General features: G+C 40.3%; 1 long non-coding RNA gene across 1 annotated transcript in view; it reads left to right on the top strand.

Moving 5' to 3' along the window:
* LOC132371786 (uncharacterized) overlaps positions 1–16,495 on the top strand; it is a 28,811-nt gene extending 12,316 nt beyond the window's left edge. Inside the window, exon 2 of the long non-coding RNA XR_009504969.1 lies at positions 16,203–16,495. This is a non-coding gene — a long non-coding RNA (uncharacterized LOC132371786). The remainder of the gene's footprint in view (positions 1–16,202) is intronic.
* The last annotated feature ends 4,236 nt before the right edge of the window (positions 16,496–20,731 follow it).

A 20,731-nucleotide genomic window follows, 5' to 3' on the forward strand; every position in this document is an offset into this window, starting at 1 on the left:
ATTGTCTCTTTGTTTCAGCTGTTCTTTGTTCTCTTTTTTCTTTTTCTGCATCTTTTAGATGAACTGAGTATCTTTTATGATTTCAGTCTATCTCTTTTGTGAGACTATTAGTTAAAACTCTGTTTTATTTTTTAGTGGTAGCTTTAGGATTTAAAGTATACATTTTTAACCTACACAGTCTCAATGCAAGTTTTTCCGTTTTTTTTTTTTGGCTGCATTGGGTCTTAGCTGCGGCAGGCGGGATCTTCGTTGCAGCCACAGGCTTCTCTCTAGTTGCGGCACACAGGCTTAGTTGCCCTGGGGCATGTGGGATCTTAGTTCCCCCACCAGAGATTGAACCCGTGTCCCTGCATTGGAAGGTGGATTCTTAACCACTGGACCACCAGGGAAGGCCCTCAATGCAACTTTTAAAAAAGGTTTCATGGTCACTGAAATTTACCAACATTAGTTTTAATTTGAGATTATTCTTCAGAGCAATTTATCCAAATGTGAAGAGTATAGCACACTAGCTAGCCTTTGTTAAAAGTTATATTGAATGTTACTATTGTGAACAAAAAAAAAAAAAACCAAAGAGTGTTGTTTTAACCTACCAGTTAAAACATGCCAGCTTTAACCCACCAGTTCTACAAGGGTTAAATTGTAACCCACTGCAATTTCCAGACAGTGCACCCTGAGAGGAAGAAACACTGGATGAGGGTCCCTGTGCTTTGGATAAACAGGCCCTTATTTGGATGTATCTCAGGAAGAATTTCAATGACCCCAGATTCTTGCATCTTCCTATACATAGAAAAGCACTAAAATCCTTAACTTGAGATATCTGTTCTTTGTGATTAGCAGTCATCTTTTACCAAGATGTATACTTGACTGCATGTATTTCCTAGCCAAAAAAATTTATATATAAACTGACTTCTCCCCTGCCTCTTTGAAGCAGTTCCCTCAGAGCTACTAGAAGCTGTCTCCTGGGCTATAGTCCTCAGTAAGTCCCTGAATAAAACTTAAACTCACAACTCTCATGTTGTGCATTTTTCTTTAAGTTGATACTATAGATATTGATTTTGGATTTTCAACTTAAAAGCTTGAGTTATTAAGTTGAGTTATTAAAGTCATCTGAATGGAACAGACAGGGTTATGCTCTCCTACCTGGCCCTTGCGAGACACTCTGAAGGGTTTGTACACTTTGCCTTTGACAGGTGAGTGCCAAATAACTTCCACTTGCCCCACAACAAAGCCAATGAGATTCAAAGGTTAATTTAATAATTCCTGTTAGACAAATTCATCTGGGGGTCAAGATAACTATAAATACACAGTACATTCAGTGCTTAAAATTAGATCTAGGAAGGAGGGTGAAGTAAGATGATTTGTTTAACATTCTCTTTGGAGATAAAAGCCAGTAACAGACTTTTTCCTGGTACAGTCATTTCAGGCAATTTGCCTAAAAGATAAGATTATTTCGGGAAATCCTAAAAAGATGTGAAACCGCTCCCCACTCCAGTTTTTACCCTTTCCACGGACACTGAATAGGTAGGTCATAATTATCAGTATTATTTAACTATTCTATTTCTAATACAACATCAGTTTTTTGCTAGTTTACTTGCTTTAAAATGTCATATTCCAATTCCTTATTCCAAGAATGGAAGAAGATTAATAATGGAATAAAGTTTTGCCATTTTTCATCTAAGGGAAGGTAAAAAATGTGCTATGCTAAAATTTGGGACCAAACCCAACACAATGATGTTTGAATCAGGGTTAGGGTTTAAAGACTCTATTGTGCAAACACAGAATAGGAGAGATGGAGGGACCTAATTCTTGGAGAATTTCATAATAAAAAGAGATAAGGATTGGCTACCAGCAATTCAGTAAGAAAAATAATAGTATAAAAAAATAGAATGACCAATCAAGAAAGCTATTGCCTCATTACACTTGGCTCTGGTAAGATCCCGTTCCAGAGAAATTCTCTTTTCTTCCTATGTGTGCTGAGACCATGAAAAACTGAAGTGTGCTGATGAGAAGGTTAGAAATCATGTCAGACAGAGAATACACAAAAGAAATAGGAATAATATGCTTGGAGAATAAACTGCACAAGAGATGATACTGTCTTCAGAAATTGAAGAACTATCGTACAATATGAAACTTTTATGACTGCAAGCACTAAGACCAAAAAGAAGATGTTTCCAGGAGTTCAATGGGGCACAAAATAGAGACATTATGACGTTATGATTGTCCGACAAACTGGCAAGCTACCTCCCAAACTTCTGAACTCATCATCTTTTCTTGGGTTGGGTGGCCAACTGTGTGGGATGCCGGAAATGATTCCTCATTGAATGGGGAACAGTAGTAGAACTTTGTGGCTGTAGTTCTCAAACTTTTTGGTTTCAGGACCCCTTTATACGCTTAAAAATTATTGAGGACCCTGAAGGGCTTTAGTTTAATGTGTGCTATATTAACTAATATTTGCTATGTTAGAAATTAAAACTGAGAAAATTAAGAAATCTTGATGTATTAGTTCATTAAAAAATAACAATAATAAAACCATTACATATTATACAAATAACATATTTTTAGGCAAAAATGACTATTTTCAAATACAAAAATTGAGTGAGAAGACTGGCATTATTTTGTATTTTTACGAACTCTTTAATGTGTGGTTTAAGAGAAGACAGCCAAATTCTCATATCTTCTGCATTTAACTCTGTTGCAATATTGCATGCCATGTAGCCTCTGGAAACTCCACTGTATGCTTGTAAGAGAATGACAGTCAAAAAGGAAAATGCTGTCTTAGAAGTACTATGAAATAGTTTTGGCCTCATGAACCCCCTAAAAACACCTTACACATACCAGCCACATTTTAACCCTTTTATTGTCTAATAACATCAACCCACTTTATCGAACAAATAATAATACATGAATAAGCCAGGCTCTCCTCTTTCAGTGCAGGACTGAGAGGATTCTATCAATACTTTGGAAGAAAGCATCCACATGTGAATTCATCAAAATATAAAAGGATTGTTTATTGATTGATTGATTGATTTTGCCACAATCGAGATGTATCAACCTTCAACCAGGAGAAGTTCAATCCTCTTGACAGCATCATATCATTGGCTATTATAAATTCAAATGATTCACCTGTAGAGAAACTATCTTGAAAAAAATGTTACAACTGGGTCATGTCAAAGTTGACACATTTATGAGGAAATTTAAATTTGAAGTTGTCCAAAAAGTAATTTCTTGATTCACAAATCTAAAAGCAAAGTGGATTTTCAATTCACAAGTAATTTTCCCTGTTTCCTCAGTTCCACATAAACTTTATTACAATTATTCTGTGAACATGTTGGGATAAATACAAAGTTAAATTACAACTGAAGAACACTCCATCTTGTACTAAAATTTTTAAACTAAATTTAAACTTAACATGTTTCCACAACACTAAAAATTTTCAGATCATATTTATGAGAATGCACTTGTTTATGCATGACAAAATTTATATTTTTATAAATTTGCAAAAACATGTACTTACACATTATGTGTTAAACCTCTGGCAGATTGGGATGAAAATGTTGTGCTAATTTACAAACAATAAAAGCTTATTTCCACTGAAAGTATTAAACTGACCAGTCTAAATATTTACTTTTGTGGTACCATATTACAAAAGCCCAATAACAAGACAAATTCCATTTCTCTACTTTTTAATACTGCTATAATATTTAGATTATTCTCAAAACAATCCAAGTTTATGGCCTAGTCCACAGTTTATTCTTAATAATTAGATGATAGTCACAATATTTGTTTAGTAAAAGATGAAGTTGTCTAATCATTTCCCAAAAGGATCTAACTTCCTACACTCATTTTGCTTCTTCTCATTTGTTGCTAACAATTTCCATGCATCTCTCAAATTCTTTTTTTTACCTAGTCATCTGATTCTTCCTACTATTGCGATCTGATTTCTAGGCAAGGCTGCACATCAATCAGTTCAATCGCTTAAAACCTTTTCCCACATACACTTTTCCAGCTCAAACCTTCATATTTCTACTAATTTAAGAGAAAGGCTTCTTTGGAATGCTAGGTCCCCAAAATAAGACCAAAACACCCTGCTGATAAGAGGATGCCGACCTGACCGAGGTAAGGGAGAATGCCGCCTCTATGGAGTCTCATTAGCATCTCAGGGGGGGCAGGCACAGTTGGAATATTTATTGAGACTTTTTAAAAAATATATTTATTTGTTTATTTTTTGGCTGCGTCGGGTCTTAATTGCGGCATGTGGGATCTTTCGTTTTGGCTCTAGTTGTCATGCTGGCTCCAGAGCACGTGGGCTCTGTAGTTGTGGCACATGGGCTCTCTAGTTGTGGTGCGCAGGCTTAGTTGCCCCATGGCATGTGGGATCTTAGTTCGAACCGGCATCCCCTGCATTGCAAGACTGATTCTTAACCACTGGACCACCAGGGAAGTCCCTTATTGAGACTTTTGAAGTCTGGTCTTTTGAAGGAGGAGGGGGCAGAGGTGGAGCTTGATTAGAACTGGGGAAGAATCAGGATGTAACAGACTAGAATTGGTGGATCCAGGAAGGTAAAGATTTTGAGGATAGGATTTAAAGATTTTCAGGGTATAAACTGTCATTTAATGTTGTGTATTAATTAAGAGTTGATGGGTCTTTTATTGTCCTGACATGAGCAATAATGTTATCTTCAATTTTAATTTTCCTGGGCAAGAATCTCCTGGAAGAGTAGGCTGATGAATAAAGTAAATTCATGTTAATGTAGACATAGACAGTAGCTGTGTGTTATAGATGGTTTCAGTTCTCAGTGTGATTCTCATTAAAAGAAAACAGAGGACCACAAAATTTTTGTGGAGAAGAGGATGCCTAGTATATAAATATTTTAAATAAATTTTGTATTTTGAATATGTATTATATGTATAAATAATACACGTTATAAAAAGAAATATATTTATAAATATTATTTAGTGAATGAATGAATGAATGAAAACTCTAGGTAGGGAGGAGACACTGACCAAGCAGCCTGATTCAGTCCCCAAAGTTTCTCCTTCCTCCATGAGTTCTAATATTTAATGTCTTTGTCACCACCATGTCCAGATTTCCCTGAGTACAGTTTACAATTCCAGCCAATAAAGAACAAAAATATACTTTCTTTTGAATTCCCTTGGCATAGCTAAGTTAGGCAAGAATTTTATAAATTGTTAGCTACTAAGAAAACATTGAGAGACGTTAACAAAGAAATAACCCTAACATTCAAACAAAAGAATGACACTTATAATAACCAATGGTATGTCCACTCACACCAATCAGTGCTGAGTAAACAGAACCATCCAATTCCTTGGTGAAAATTCCATGGTTGTTTCCTCAAGGCAGCATTGCTGATAGCAGTTTAATCACTGCTTAGCAATGTACACACTCTGATTTTCTGAGACAATTCCCATAATAGTGCACACCCACAAGACGAAGTTAAAGCTCCTTTGCTTGGCACTCAAGACCTATGCAGTCTGGACCAGTCTACCTTTCTGGCCACATTCTCTGTCCCTTCTCTTTCCCCAATGCCTTCCTGACCACTGATGCCAAGATACTTGCCATTTCCTGGACTCAGCATCTTCTTTCATGTCAAGGTAACCACTTCTTAGAATGCCCTTTCCAAACCCTCTGTATCATGTTGCCCAACTTACCTAGTACAAATAGGACCCCCTCTGTGAAAACTTTCCCATCCCCCCTCCTGTGCATCCCTACTGCCCTTGCCCCGCCATCTCACAGTTAGTTCTGTACATTTGCTTTAAGCAGGTGGTTGGTGCACCGTTCAACACACATTGGTTGAACTGCATTAACTTGACTTGGTTTGGTTTAATTTAGCTTGACGTAAGCCTGCCACTTTGCACACTTCTATTGTTTTGCTGTATTTTTAACCCCTGTGGTGGTTTCCTTATTGCATTACAGAGTGAGCAGATGCATGAGAGAAATGGAAAAAGAATAAGAACATCCAAGAAGTTCAAGTCTAAGTTCCATGAGAACGACTCCCTGTCAAAGCTGTGTTTCTCTTGCTTCTGGTTTCCAGGCAGGAGACAAATAGAATCTTATTTAAAAATAGATATTATTAATGATTACTCTGTTTTTTCACCTAAAGAATAACTATCTCCCACCTATAGACAGTTGATCCTGGATGTTAGGAATTGATCCAGGATGGAAAGCAGATTCCATTTTATGTGGTTTGAGACCCATGAATGGCTCTCTGCCCTTTCCCTCCAGAGAGTTGCCTGGGGTTAGGAAGGCATGTCAGGCAAAAGCGGCCTTCACAGGCTGATCATGGTGTTTCTTACTGTGAAAAAAAAAATGTTTTTCCATGTCTCTCATTTCCCCCACCATCTTTGGGAACGCTTGCCTGCCTTCCTGGGTCCTATCTCTAGTACTTATGACACACAACCCCTAGACCCCCTTGCCAATATGTGTATCAAGTATCATCTGCTTAGTGCAGCTGCCACGTTGGGCAGCCCTGGAAGAGGGTCTAGGGGTACAAAGGGAGGAGTACATATATTTTTTTATGGTGCTTTGTCTCAGCTGTGGCAGACAAGGGATTGGGAAGTGTTAGTGCCAAGCCCAAGTGGAAGGCCACATAGACTGGCCTAGGCAGAGGCAGGCCTTCATTGGGATCATGTAAGCCTTGCATTCCAGGAAGGATACTGTCCCCCATTGAGGCTGAGGATCTATGTTACACCCATTGCTTTGCAAAATTCCTTCTTCAAGAGAGTGAGAGGGGGAAGCTTTGTCCTTAGCCCCATTTCCTACATAGACAAGAAAGCATGCAATCTGAGTAAAACGCAGAGCTAAATAACAATCTAGAAAGGAATCCATTATTTCTCTGTGTTGTTTATAACAATTTATATCCTGTAGTCATTGATAAAGAGACACTTCTTTTCACTGAGAAATACTATAACTTAATGACTCTTGAGTACAGAAGGCATCCCACGTTTATATTAATCGTTTTACTTTCACGAGTAATACCCTATGCTTATTGCATGTAGCTAGACTTTACTCTTTATTTTTATTCTTTAGTTGTCTGCCTGACTTTTCTTTAATCTTTATTCCATTACTTATGAATTCTGTCAATTTTTATGGTTTTACTCCTTTGTTAATACTGGTGGAAAAAAGAAAACCCCGAGTTTCTTCTTGCATAGGATAAATAGAAGAGATGATGCCTGAGACCTAGAATGCTTACGTGACTCACATTATAAATGAGAAGTGAAGCCTAGAAGAGTGTTGGCTCTGGAAACAGGGAGACCTGGTTAGAATCTCAGTTCAGTCACACAATAGCTTTGTGGCCTTGCTCAAACCTCTGAAGCTTTCTCTTCATCAGTAAAATGCAGGTGATGAGAAACCTATTTCACAATAGCTTTGTGAGAGCTACATGAGATAATAAGTATCACCCCCTTACTCTATCATTACTACATTAAACCACATGAACTTGACATTTTCTGTATTTTAAAAAGCTGAATATTTATACATTTATATAGTTCAATCTTATGTTAGTTAGTAAGATGCAAAGCTGGAATCCAAACTCAAGCCTTCTGCGTCCCAGCCCCTTGCACTTCCATACTTTGCTAACTTCTGTTGTCAGTGCAACTTATTTTCAGTTGGACATGTAAAGAAAAAAAATGTTGCCTGCAATTCCAGTTCTACAAGGTTCAAGCCATTAGCCACTGTAGTTGCCCTGAGAGGAATTCAGGATGAAGAAAAACAGGAAGCATTTTGTGCTTTGGATATACCGACCCTTAGATAGTTAAGATGCATATCTAAGGAAAATTTTCAAATTTCAAAAATTTCAAAACTTTCAAATTTCAAATTTCAAATGATAGTTAAGATGCCCATCTAAGGAAAAATTTCAGATTCTTACGTCTTCCCATACATAAAAAAGCACTAAAATCCTTAACTTGAGATGTCTGTTCTTTGCGATGAGCAGTAGCATTTTTGATGTTTGGCTACATGTTTTTTCCAGCAAAAAAAAAAAAAATTCATATTTATCTTGGCTCCTCCCTTATCTCTTCCAAGCTGTTCCTCAGGGCTATCTGAGAGGCTGTCTCTGGGCTATACTCCTCAGTAAGGACCCCAAATAAAACTTAACTCACAGTTTTTATGTTGTGCATTTTTCTTTCAGTTGACAGACAAGTGTTGCCAAGTGGAATTATGGAGCAGCTTAATATAGGAGATGTGTGAAGAGAACAAACAGTAAGAGTGGGAGAGAAAGAGAAGTTATGGGCTTGGTGCAAACATCTAGACTTTACGAATATAATGTTTGCCCAGTTATCTTGCCTCTCATAGGAGAGCAATGAGGTGTATGTGGTGGAAGATCTCGGTTATCTTTCTTAATGCCAACGTCATTGGTTAGGTAGTGTGATGGTTAATTTTATGTGTTCACTGGACTTGGCCACGGGGTGCCCAGACATGTGGTCAACATTAGTTTGGGTGTGTCTGTGAGGGTGTCTCTGGATGAGATTCCATTTGAATAGGTAGACTGAGGAAAGCAGATTGCCCTCCACAATGTGGGTGAGCCTGGTCCAATCAGTTAAAGACCTGAATAGAAAATAGGGCAGAGTAAGAGGGAATTCTGCCTACCTTACTGCTGGCACTGAGCTGCCAGTCTTGTACTCTGACTGGAACCTACACCCCCAGCTCTCCTGAGTCTCCATCTTGCTGACTGCAGATCTTGGGAGTTCCATGCAGCCTCCATAATCACATAATCACATTTATCCTTATAATAAATCTACCCCCCATCTATCTAGAGAGATACATGTAGATATATAGACACATTGATATCCTTGTGAGGGTTAAAGGAGATCTCTCTCTATATAAATTCTCTCTATTGATCTTGCTAAAGGATCCTGATAAAGATCAAAAAGAGAGAGAGACATAGCCTAATTTTGCAGGTTCTTGTGAGGATTAAAGGAGATAATACATAATATATAGTAATATATTTATTATATATTTATGTATAGAGAGAGAAACAGAGAGTGTGTGTATATATATAGAGAGAGAGAGAGACAAAGAATGTATATCTATCTGTCTATCTATCTATCTATGGAGAGAAATATATACATCCTATTGGTTCTGTTCTTAGGAGAACACTGACTTATACAGGGATGGATGCCAAAGGTTTCCTTTAACAATGCACTCTGGAGCTGCCATCCATAATTATACCTAAGGGTTTTTGTTTGTTTGTTTTAAAGATAATGGTGTTAGCCATCACTTTTAGATTTAGGTTTTCAAAGTCTGAGCACACAAACCCCCTAGTCTGTCTTTAGGCAGCGAGCTTTGTTTTGTCTGTGAGGCCATTATGCAAATAGAAAGGCTTCCTGTGGGTGAAGAGGAATGTGTCTCAGATTTCAGTGGCAGTGTCCTGGGCAGAGTTTGAGATGGTGTGCCATTTGAATTCTGCATTTGAATTCCAACTCTGCTATTTATTGGCTATAAGAAGTAACTTTTTTCAGCTTTGGCTTTTTCATCTGCAAAGTGAGCACAGCAAAAAGTAGCTCAGAGGGGTCTGGGGAACACTTAAGAGGACAATGTATGCGAACTGCTCATTGTAACTCAATAGTGTTTTAAGAATATTAGTTGTTGGAATGTATTCTTGTATGTTGAAAGGAGTTTGGGTTTTGGACTTGTGTACTTAGGTTAGTTAATCTTTTTGAGTGTAAGGATCTTCATGTACTAAAGCTCAAAAAGAGAGAGAGAAAGAGAGAGATTACAGCCTACTTTTGCTGGTTCTTGGCGAGGATTAAATAGAATAACGTATGAACCATCTCTAGCAAAAATCCTGGCAATGCATGTGCTTCCTTCTTCCTATAAAAGTATAACTCTTTATTAAATTAATAAACCATTAGTTACTTTAATGTTACTCTAAGTGTATATTTTTAAATAAAGAAAACTCAGAGAACTGCTCACACCCAAGTTCTGGCAAGTGGCGTCTGCATGCATCTTCCACTGTCACCCGTCACTATCACCTCTTCCAGCTCCACAGAGCTTCTCACCCTGAACCCTTCTTGGACCATCAAGAACCTGTAACTGTGAAACACAAGGCCCCCAAGCTTTTACCACAAGAAACAATTGTTGAGATGTAGGCTGACAGATATGTATTATCTCTGCTACCTGGTACTCAAGACTATCGCATAGTTATGAGATTTCACAGGAAGGAGAAAGAGATTTTAGCTTTGAACACTTAGATGAGCCAGAAAAAGGAAAAAATTCTAAACTCATCACATATTCATAGCCCCCTCGCCATGATCCTTGTTTATTTATAGATCTTATAACCACTCTTATTGAGAGATCTTAAGGTACAGATCAGCTAATGTTATACTCAACCTGGTTCAAGCTCTTGGAAGATCATTTTCTCCTTGGCAGTGAGATTAGAGGCAAAGAGAAGGGCATTTCTAAAATATTCAATCCTGGCCTCATCCTCTTTTTAGCTCTGTATAGTCTGGGGCAGGTCACTTAACCCCTCTGAGCCTTAAAGACCTCACCTGTAAGGTAGCACTAATGCCTACCTACAGGCTGAATTAATAAAACCTGAATGTAAATAGGCTGCACAGAGGAGGCGATTTCACACACTCCCCCCTTCATTTTAGAACCCACTTTAAGGGTGGAGAGAATGATGCATACTTGTGATTGAACAATGACTCGCACGTGACACTCCTTTGATGAGATGGGTCCCCTGATCCAAGATGGCCCTTGGTGACTGCTCGTCACACACTGGAATTGCCCGTGCAGTGTGGGGCTTCTGTATGGGGCCTCTGGAGTCAGACTACCTGTCACCTCGTCATATAAAACTCTTGGCGCATTGCCTTTCACTCGAGTCATCTTAGCAGGACCTCTTGGTTGTATGTCTCTAGATTCCACGTTGCCCCCATAAAGTAGGACAGTCTGCTCTCCGGCAACTCTTTAGAGGACAACATTCATTCCCTTTCACCTGCCCCTTCACTTACTCTTCCCTAAGGGTGGTGGAGTGACATTCGGTGAATCTAGGACTTTTCCTGAATTTGAATTGTGCATACTTGGGACAGCCTTTTCCAGATCTTCCCTCCCACTCTCTCTCTCTCACTCTCTCTCTCTCTGTGTCAGAGAAAGAAAGCCCGTCTTTGGGTTGCATGCATTTTCCACCAGGTAAATGACTAACCTCTGAAAGGGAGACACAGTGGTCCAGCTTTGCATGGCCCTGGTGGACACATTGAATCCAGGTGCATGGGGCACATGATGGATCCTGGCTGCAAAGTTCAAACCCTATTCTCCAACTCAGGCTTGTCAGAAACAAAGCTGATATTTGATTTCTGTATTCTTGTGTCTATGGCTCAATTTATTCTCAGCTCAGGAAATGAAGAGCAGTCGCCCTCAAACTCCAATAGACTGTGACTAATACATGTTGACAATTACTTTGACTTTTGGTTGCCCAGGGATTTCCAGGCTAGGAACATACAATATGCTATTTTTCTGAACATCAGATAAGTGTTCGCTTCTCAAACAAGTTCTGATACTCTTAAAATAGACAAATACAACTTTCGTATATGGGGGCATTAAATCAGATTATGATTTGGGTAAATATCTTTCTAAGCTTTGCTGCAAGGATAGCTCTCTTTGAGATTTTTTATTTTTTATTTTTTTATAAATTTATTTATTTATTTATTTATTTGGCTGCGTTGGGCCTCTGTTGCTGCACGCAGGCTTTTCTCTAGTTGCGGTGAGTGGGGGCTACTCTTTGTTGAGGTGCGCAGGCTTCTCATTGGGTTGCTTCTCTTGTTGCAGAGCACGGGTTCTAGGCACGCAGGCTTCAGTAGTTGTGGCACTCGGGCTCAGTAGTTGTGGCTCGTGGGCTCTAGAGCGCAGGCTCAGTAGTTGTGGCGCACAGGCTTAGTTGCTCCGTGGCATGTGGGATCTTCCCAGACCAGGGCTCGAACCCGTGTCCCCTGCATTGGCAGGCGGATTCTTAACCACTGCGCCACCAGGGAAGCCCTCTTTGAGATTTTTTAAATGACTACTGAAGAGAATTTTTTGCAAATATTGGCTTTTGTTTCTGCCTTTTTAAAATTAATGTCTATATATAGTTTGGGCATTGGCAATGCTACAATGCTGATCCCTCTTCAATGCCAGAGTTAAATCAAGGCCAACTCTGGGCACATGGTCCTAAATCAGGTTTACCCAGATGACTGATGCCTATTCACTGGACAAAAGCAGCCCTCTGAGAAAGGCTGTATCGCAGAGTGTTAGCAATGAATCCCAGAGTCAGATACCTGCCTTAGACCCTGGCTCCATCTTACTCGCTATGATCTGTGGTACCTTTTAACTTTCCCGTGCCTCAATTTCTTCTTTCACAAATTGGGGGAATAATAGTAACCGTCTTGTAAGTTTCCTGTAGGGACTACTTAAATTAACAGGCTTGGAATAATGCGTGGCACGGAGTAACAACGCTGGTTCTGAAGCCAGACTGCCTAACTCAACCTGCCACCTACTCAGCCTCTGTAGGTCTTGGCTTCCTCACCTATAAAACTGGTATAACAATACTTACCTCTTGGGGTGATTACAATGCATAAGTGGGAACATCTGTGCAGAGTTTGTGGCAAGCAGTAGCATAAATAAGATGGAAGTTTATATTTTTCTATCATGAAAAAGAAGATTGAAGGAAGGCACTCCAGGTCTGATATGGCAGCGGCATCATTAAAAGAATCTAGGCTCCTTCTATCCTGCGGCTTTTTCCATGCTGTCTCATGATTCCAGCTGGCTGCCTGAGCTCCAGCATTACATCCACAATCCAGGCAGCAGAAGGGAAGAAGGGGCAAAGAAGGGATGGTATACACATAACCCTTTACTTAGTTGTTAGGTTTACCGAGAAATGTTCTCTTAGAAAACTCAATTCCCTTTGCTTGGTTAGCATGGAATTAGAGCCTTTTCTCAACTATACTTTTACTTCCTATAAAACTTGCTGGGGATTTTTCTGCATTCATCATCAGAACGAATCACAAGTTTCAGAAAACATTTTCCCCCAAGAAGTTTCATATATACATATATGAAACAAGTTGCATGTGTGTGTAGACATGCTGCAGTCGATGGGTTTATAGTGTATATATTTGTCATTTATATTTTATGGAGGCTGCCCTCTGATAATCTTAACTTTTGGGGGGGTCAGAAACCCATTTGAGAATCTAAAAGAAAGATTGGAAGTCCTCCCTGGAAGAATGCACATAAAAATATACACTCCTAAAAAAAAAAAAAATATATATATATATATACACTCCTAATGGTGCATGTAGTGGGTTTTTATTGCATTGAAAATGTATTTCTTTCTCAGAAATAATATTAAAAAATGTACAATGATTTATGACTCATTCACTCTCATAAATGTTCAAGCTTGGCGAATTGTTTTGACAATGGGCTTTCCTTTTCTCTTAACAAAAGTCCGTGAGTTTCTCGGGAGCGTGCTCCCATTTCTCGACAAAGTCTTGTGATTCTACTGGTGATTCAAAGCCCTGATTCTGAGCAAACTGATGATGCCTGCAGCAGCAGACAAGGCTTCTTTCAGGATTTTCGCAGAGTACTCGAAATTTATAATGAAATGTGGGGCCTCCTCACATCCAAGGAGTCCCTCCCCCGCCCCGAGGCACTCCCCACCCCGTTATTCTTTCAATGTTGTTATCCCTATATGAAATCATCACATTCGTTTGTTTAATAAATTTATTTCTTTAAAAAATATCGTCTTAAAATCTTATTCATCGTGATTACTGAGTTTTTTGGCTCTGCATTAAATTGTGAGCGAGTGCCTCCCTTGACTCACCCTGATCTTGGCCCTGGAGGTTGGGCAGTTTGAAATAGACTGCACTGAGGGGTGTGGGGAGGATTTACTCCACAGAAACTGGCAATCACTGCAAATCAGACCTTCCCCGCTCCCCGCTCCCCAGAGGCCTGGTTATTAAACACTATCAACAGACCACTGCCAACAAGCCTCATTGCCAGAATCCCTTGTACTTTTATCCTCCATCTCTTCTCTGAATGTTGGGTTCATGAACTTGCTGTAAGTGAAAACCAGTGCCCCCTGGAGGATGATGCTTCCCCTGCAGCTCTCTTAAGAGGGGGGCTGTTTTTCCTCTGCCAGTCTTCATTCCACTGAGCCTAAAAGTGAGATGAATATCCTCCTAAGATATTGCAGCTTTTCGTTTATTTACTCTCTCAACATCTCAGATACTTTCAAGTACATGGCATCAAACTGTAAGCCCCACTATCCCTTCTACTGACCCCAGGGTCACTCTTCCACTTTTCACCACCCCTTCTGTAACCATTCTCCAAGACTTCCAACATCCATATAATTCTTGGTGCCTCTGATATCTCATTTAGTTGACCCCCTTCAATTGTTATGAACTTTTCCTCTCTTTACTGTTACTACCAATAAATCTCCTACCATTAAATCTCAAATTTCAGCATTGCATCCTGACCAATACCTCTTTCCCTTGCCTCTAACACTCATACTTCATTAATTCTTTGGCTCCATTAAGACCTCTGATCCACTAATCTTACCTCACTTCACTGTCCATCACCTCCACCTTCCCTAGACAGTCAGCATCCCCTCGTCCTTGATTCCCTCTTTATCCAGCTTAGATTCCATGGTCTATTGCAATAATTGTTCTTCGCATTTATGTTTAGCTGGCAAATGGATTTTTTCTGTTCCCACCAATAAGGAGGATCAAAGACATTTTGTATTCAGACAGAACACACAACAGTATGCATTTACAGATTTTCCCCAGGGCTCAGTTAACTGTCTTTCTTTCTGTTGTAGTTCAAAGATATCTGGACCTCTGGACATCCCACCTTGATCCACTATACCAATGAAAGCATGCTAATGGGACTGTCTGAGCAAGAAATAGCTAGCACATTGGAGAACTTGGAAAGAAACATGTACTCCAGAGGGTGGGAAATAAACCCCATCAAGACTCAGGATGCATGCCACACCAGTAAAGTTTTTAGGGGTCCAGTGGTTGGGGCATTCTGGGACATTCCATCCAAGGAAAGGAAAGCACAAATTATTTCATCTTGAAACTATCATAATGAAGATACTTTTTTGGGGAAGCAGCAAGAGTGCCATTAAATGATAAGCTCTGATTGTTGCTTAGGCATTTGCGGCGTCTTGTGCCAGAGGACAAGCAAGCAAGAAGAGCCACCATCTTTCCTTGCTTCTCCACCCCTCCCCCTCCCCCCACCCCATGTACACACAAAACAACTCAACCACCCTCAAGGTCCACGGAGGCCTCTTCTCACCTGCTGGAATGTGTCTCTCTAGGTATGCACATGCCTCACCTCCCTCTCCATCCTCCTTGCCAACGCTGCCAACCCTGCCCTCATCTCTATCCTGATCACCTCCTTTGTTTTCATCATATGGCTTAACATTATCTGGCCAGATATTACATTAGCTTGTTTTCAGGTATGTTTACTATTTATCTCTCTCCTCTAGAAAGGAAGCTGCATGTGATCAGAGACTGTCCTGTTTGTCTCTGTAATCCCAGGACCTAAAACAGTAACTGTTGGCATTAAACATTCAGTAAATATTTATTGGATAAGTGAATGAATTTGTTGACTGAATACACTTCTTCCATAAAGGTACCAAAATTGCTAATACTACATGTGCTTTACCTATGCACAGAGATCTTTTCTTCTAATAGATTTTCTCAGGACAGGTATGGTGCTGGCCACTGAGGATGAAGCAGGGGCTGGCAGCCAGGAAGTTATCGATCATGTCATCCAAGTCCATGCTCATGGGGAGTGACAAGCTGCCTACAAATACCAGAACCTGTGTTAGCAATTCTGTAGGTTCACTGACCTGCACCCACCTCACTCCACCCCTCCAAAACCAGGACCCCAGTTAAATGAGGAGACCCCTCAATCTCACCAGTAACCTATTCCTAAATTGGAGTGCAGGAGACTTATTTATCTGCACTACTGTTGCAGCAAAAATAGAAATGAGACTTTTCTGATAAACAAGGAAAATAAGGAAACAATGAACAGGCTGGGGAAACAACATAAACAGGCCTGAAAGAGTTAAGCAATCTTGGTTATTCTTCAGCTGTTACTACTAACAAACACTTGTAGCTAGACTTGTCCTTCACAAAGCTGACTACTCTCTGACCCCATATGAATTACCCTTTGCACCTGACATTTCTTCTCCCCGTACACTCCCTTGCAGCACTCTTCATTTCAGAAAGAAGGTCACGGGCCGATAACTTCAGGGACACCAGACCTGGTTGCAGAGCTACCTGATGTCAGCTTTGGCCATGAATTTGCAGAAGAAAAGAAATGCAAGATCTTCACTACTTTGATCCTTATCACATACCCCCGGACTGCAGACTGCGAGCCCCACGTATAAAATCTTCTCCGATTCCCCAAGGAGGGAGGCACAGTTCTTGAGGCGTTAGCCTACTGTGTCTTCCCTTGGCCTGGCAAAGAAAATAAAAAGCCTCTCTATTTCTTATCTTCCAATTCTCTGTCTTCGTATTGCTATTCGGCATTGGTGCACAGGGAGCCAGATTTGGCAACGCCACGTGGCCCATTCCCCTCGCAGTGACGGATGGGTAAGTCTCTCCTCTTGCCACTAGTGTACTAAGTTCCCTCGCTCAGAAAGCAGGAGCCGCAGGCCGCAGAGGTTCTCAGCCACAGGGCCACCCCACCTCAGGATAAAGAATTCATCAATGCCTTAGGCATTTCATACAATGCCTCCCTCAGTCATCTGCTTTCTCTTAGGCTTTTCTGACTGGAAGAAAAAGGGTGGAGTCACTGCTGCAGGGGCAGGAAACTGTGCCGAAGCCCACAGATGCTCACACGTGCTCTCACGCATGCGCTGTAAGAGTGTGGCCGGCACCAGCGCTCATGGTGTGGATAATGAATGCTCTGTGCGAATAACTCCACCCCTGGGGGTTGGTTCCTTTTTATTTTGATGCTCTTAGGCATTGTGAGGTGAGGGAGGCCTTTGCCTCTATGCGGAATTTAAGGGGAGGAGGGCGCCAAAAATCTCAGGAATCGAGATGGATTATATTTTAATGCAATATTTAAAAAATTGAAATTAATGCCAAAAAATCCATGATGAACAAAATATCAAAATTTTAAAAGAAGGCCACTTACTAACTTGTTGGTATTGGGCCAATTAATATTACCAAACCTCAGTTTCTTCAATGCCCCAAATGGAAAAGGAATATAGTCAGTTGTTTTGACCAGGAGGTTGTAAGGGTCAAATCAGACAATGAATTTGAAGCGCCTGATACATGGAAGGCACCCATGGATATTATTATTCACAAGAATTTATTGAACGGTTGTGCTAAAGGTGACACAATGTTTGTTTCTCTCTCTCTTTTTTTTGCTATTCTGCAGTATCTATGAGTCTATGAGGAAGGTTAATATTGACAGTTCTCCCAATGATGTTTGCCATCTAAACCTCATCTTGCAAACAAACATAAATAAATATTGACACAGCTCCCCGACAGACCAATTCCCTGAGCTTCTTATGTCCAACCCACTCCACGACAGGAGCTGAAGCCTCTGTCCTTTTCCTGTGACCTCCACGCTCTTTCTCTTTTGTCTCTCCCGGCTTCCCACTTCCAGAGGACCAATCTCAGGCGTTCTCATTCCAAACTGATGATTGCTCAGCCAAGGGTACCGAAGGATGGAGTGGGCAGAGGTGGGGAGAAAGACGCCTTTGTTGGCATGACAGGAATGCTCACCCTGTGGATTTCTCCTGGCGCTGCTGTTGTCAGGTGCCTGGTGTGTCGTTATCAGTTTTCCTGCTACCTGAAATGAGGAGTAGTGGTGAGGCCACGGTATGGATGGAGGGCAGAGTTCCAAACTGGAGACCATGACTCAGTAGTGGACCACGAAATCATTTATCGTGGAATCAGGAGTGAATCATGGTTGCAATCAATACTAGAAAAATAAAACAAAACAGAATATGCAATATCAGAGTATGCCCCACATAATAAGGATGAAAATTGTTTTGTGGGTCTTTTGTGTCTGTGATATATACATATATGTGCACTGTGTCACATATGTGAACGAAGAATGTCACCTGCCATATTGGTAAAAAAAGAATGTTGTGGCCATCAAGCCATCAGCCACTGGCAGCCACCCCCAACGGTGCACCCTGAGGGGATTCAGGATGGAAAAAAGCAGGATACTGTCCGTAGATAGCTAAGGTGCATATCAAAGGAATAACTTCAATGAGCCCAGACTCTTGCATCTTCCCATACATAGAAAATCGCTAAATTCCTTAACTTGAGCTATCTGGTTTTCTTTAATTAACCATAATCTTTTGATGTTCCGACTACCAGGTCTTTGTTGCAAAAACTCCTACATATCCTGGCTCCTCCCTCACCTCTTTGGAGCAGCCCTCAGAGCTCTCGGAGAGGCTGTCTCCCTCAGCAAGTCTGCTGCGTAAAACATAATTCTCAACTTTTAGGTTGTGCATTTTTTTTTCAGTTGACGCACATAACGTATTTCCTACTGTGAGTCATGGTAAAATAACTTGAAAGCCACCGGTGTAGTGGTTAAGAGTTCAGGTGCTATATAGTCAAACTTCTTGGGTTTAAATCTTGACCATGCCACTTACTTGCTATGAGACCTTAGCAATTTATTTCCCTTCTCTGTGCCTCAGTTTCCTCATGTGTAAAATGGATGAATAATAGTACCCACTGCAAAGAGTGGTTATGAAGATTAAATGATTTAATGCACACAATGCTTGTAGAATAGTGCCAGGCACATAGTAAGCTCAATAGAAATTAGTTATTATATTATTACTATCAGCAACAGCACCTTCATGTAATGTATGTAAAGTGCCTAAAGCAGTACCTGAAACATAATACGGGCTCAGTTTGTCCTTGTGGAAGAGACTTCGTTGCTTACTGTATTCTACTGTATTCTCTTCTCCTCTGCTTTCTGGCACACAGGAAGATGCCACTTGCCCATCTCACTGAAGATAGGCAGGACCTTGCAAGTAGGTCTGGCAATAGATTGTAGATGGAAGTGATGTGTGCCACTTGCAAGCCTGAGCAATTCATTACTCATTTGTGACTTCCTGGTGCTCTTTGGCTCTCCTGAGGCAAACCCTGAGGACTTGGGTTGGGGCAGCAGTGAAACAATGTGGTGGAACCTCTAGCCTGGGTCCTTGAGAGACTGTGAATAGAGCCTACTACCTCTTTTCACCTCCAGCAGCCTGTGTGGACAGGTCGCATGTAACCTTTGTATGTTTGTTGATAACAGCTTTATGCAGATATAATTCACATGCCATCACAGGCACCCTATTAAAGTGTACAATTTGGTAGTTTCTCATATATTTACAGAATTATACTAGATTTCACAGGACCTGGAATGCCAAGCGAAAGAGTTTAAGTTTTATCCTGTAGTTAATAGGAAATTGTCTTTTAATTGCAAAAAATGTTTATTAATGAAATAATCTGACAAACAGTATCCTCCCTTGCATTTGGCTTATTCCTAACTTTATCCATATGTTACATGTTGTTTTTTTCATGTTTGTAATCATGTCCTATTTATGATTTTGTTTTCTACTTTCACCTTAGTGTTATTTCATATACACTTTTCTCTATATCTAAATTGTCTTCATTTTTAATGAAGACACTTCATCTCTTGCTATTATTGGACATTTACAGTTTTACATTATGTGTATAGAACTGTTTTTCATCCATACGTGTGTGTGTGTGTGTGTGTGTGTGTGTGTGTGTGTGGCTAGACTAGGGTGAGGCAAGTGAAGTGCCAAGGGTAGAAAGTTTAAGGAGGTGTACCACATTCAGGCCTGCAATTTTTCACCTAAGTACCTCACTTGCCTCACCCCAGTACCAGCCCTATACCTATAGTACGGTGTGTGTGTGTGTGTGTGTGTGTGTGTGTGTGTGTGCACGCATGCATGTATGTGTGTTTTCCTTTCAAATTATTTCCTCAGGATGAGATTACTGGTTCTCATGATGGGATTATTGGTTTCGAGTACATTAAGATTCATATTGCTCTTAATAGGAATTACTAGAATGTTTTTCAGAAGAATTCCATTGATGGTTTTTAAAGAATAATTTTGATATGCATACAATGTCATTTTACAAAGATTACAGAGGCAACAGGGCCTATCAAAACAGTATGTCCCAAATACAGTACTATTGTTGCTATAGAAGATCCACAGGTCTGACTTTTTACATTTGATAGCCCAGTCAGAATACTCCATTTTTAGCCAGTTATGCTTTCATGCAGTCAACTTGTAAACTCAATCATCAAAGAAAGAACAACAAAGCCATTCATATTGAATCTATGTCCCGAACAGATAACCCCTCTGTGTATAGCAACCTGGTCACTCAGGGTGACTTTGGACAGCAACCTCTATGCCAACAAAGATCTTATGAATGAAGCGTGGTAGGCTACTGCTGTTTTACCACAAACCAAATTCCCAGTGGTAGGCTCAAATTAAAATTCTATTATTGGGGGGACAAATAGTATCAGAATTTGCCTACTAACAACAGTTTTTATAAAAGTCAAAAGGAAAAAATCTCTGGGCTAGTCTGTTTTGTATAAATTTTTCCTAGGGGGGCACTTTTTAGAAGTCAATAAACGGAAAATCACCAGAATGGAGTTTAGAGAGGTCTGGTTCCTGAGTCATTACCGGGCAGAGGTAGTTCCCAATCTTGCACAATTAGGGGAAATATTAGAGGGAGATGGAGTAGAAAGATC

The sequence above is a fragment of the Balaenoptera ricei genome, chromosome 9 (assembly GCF_028023285.1).
Source record: "Balaenoptera ricei isolate mBalRic1 chromosome 9, mBalRic1.hap2, whole genome shotgun sequence".
NCBI lineage: Eukaryota > Metazoa > Chordata > Mammalia > Artiodactyla > Balaenopteridae > Balaenoptera > Balaenoptera ricei.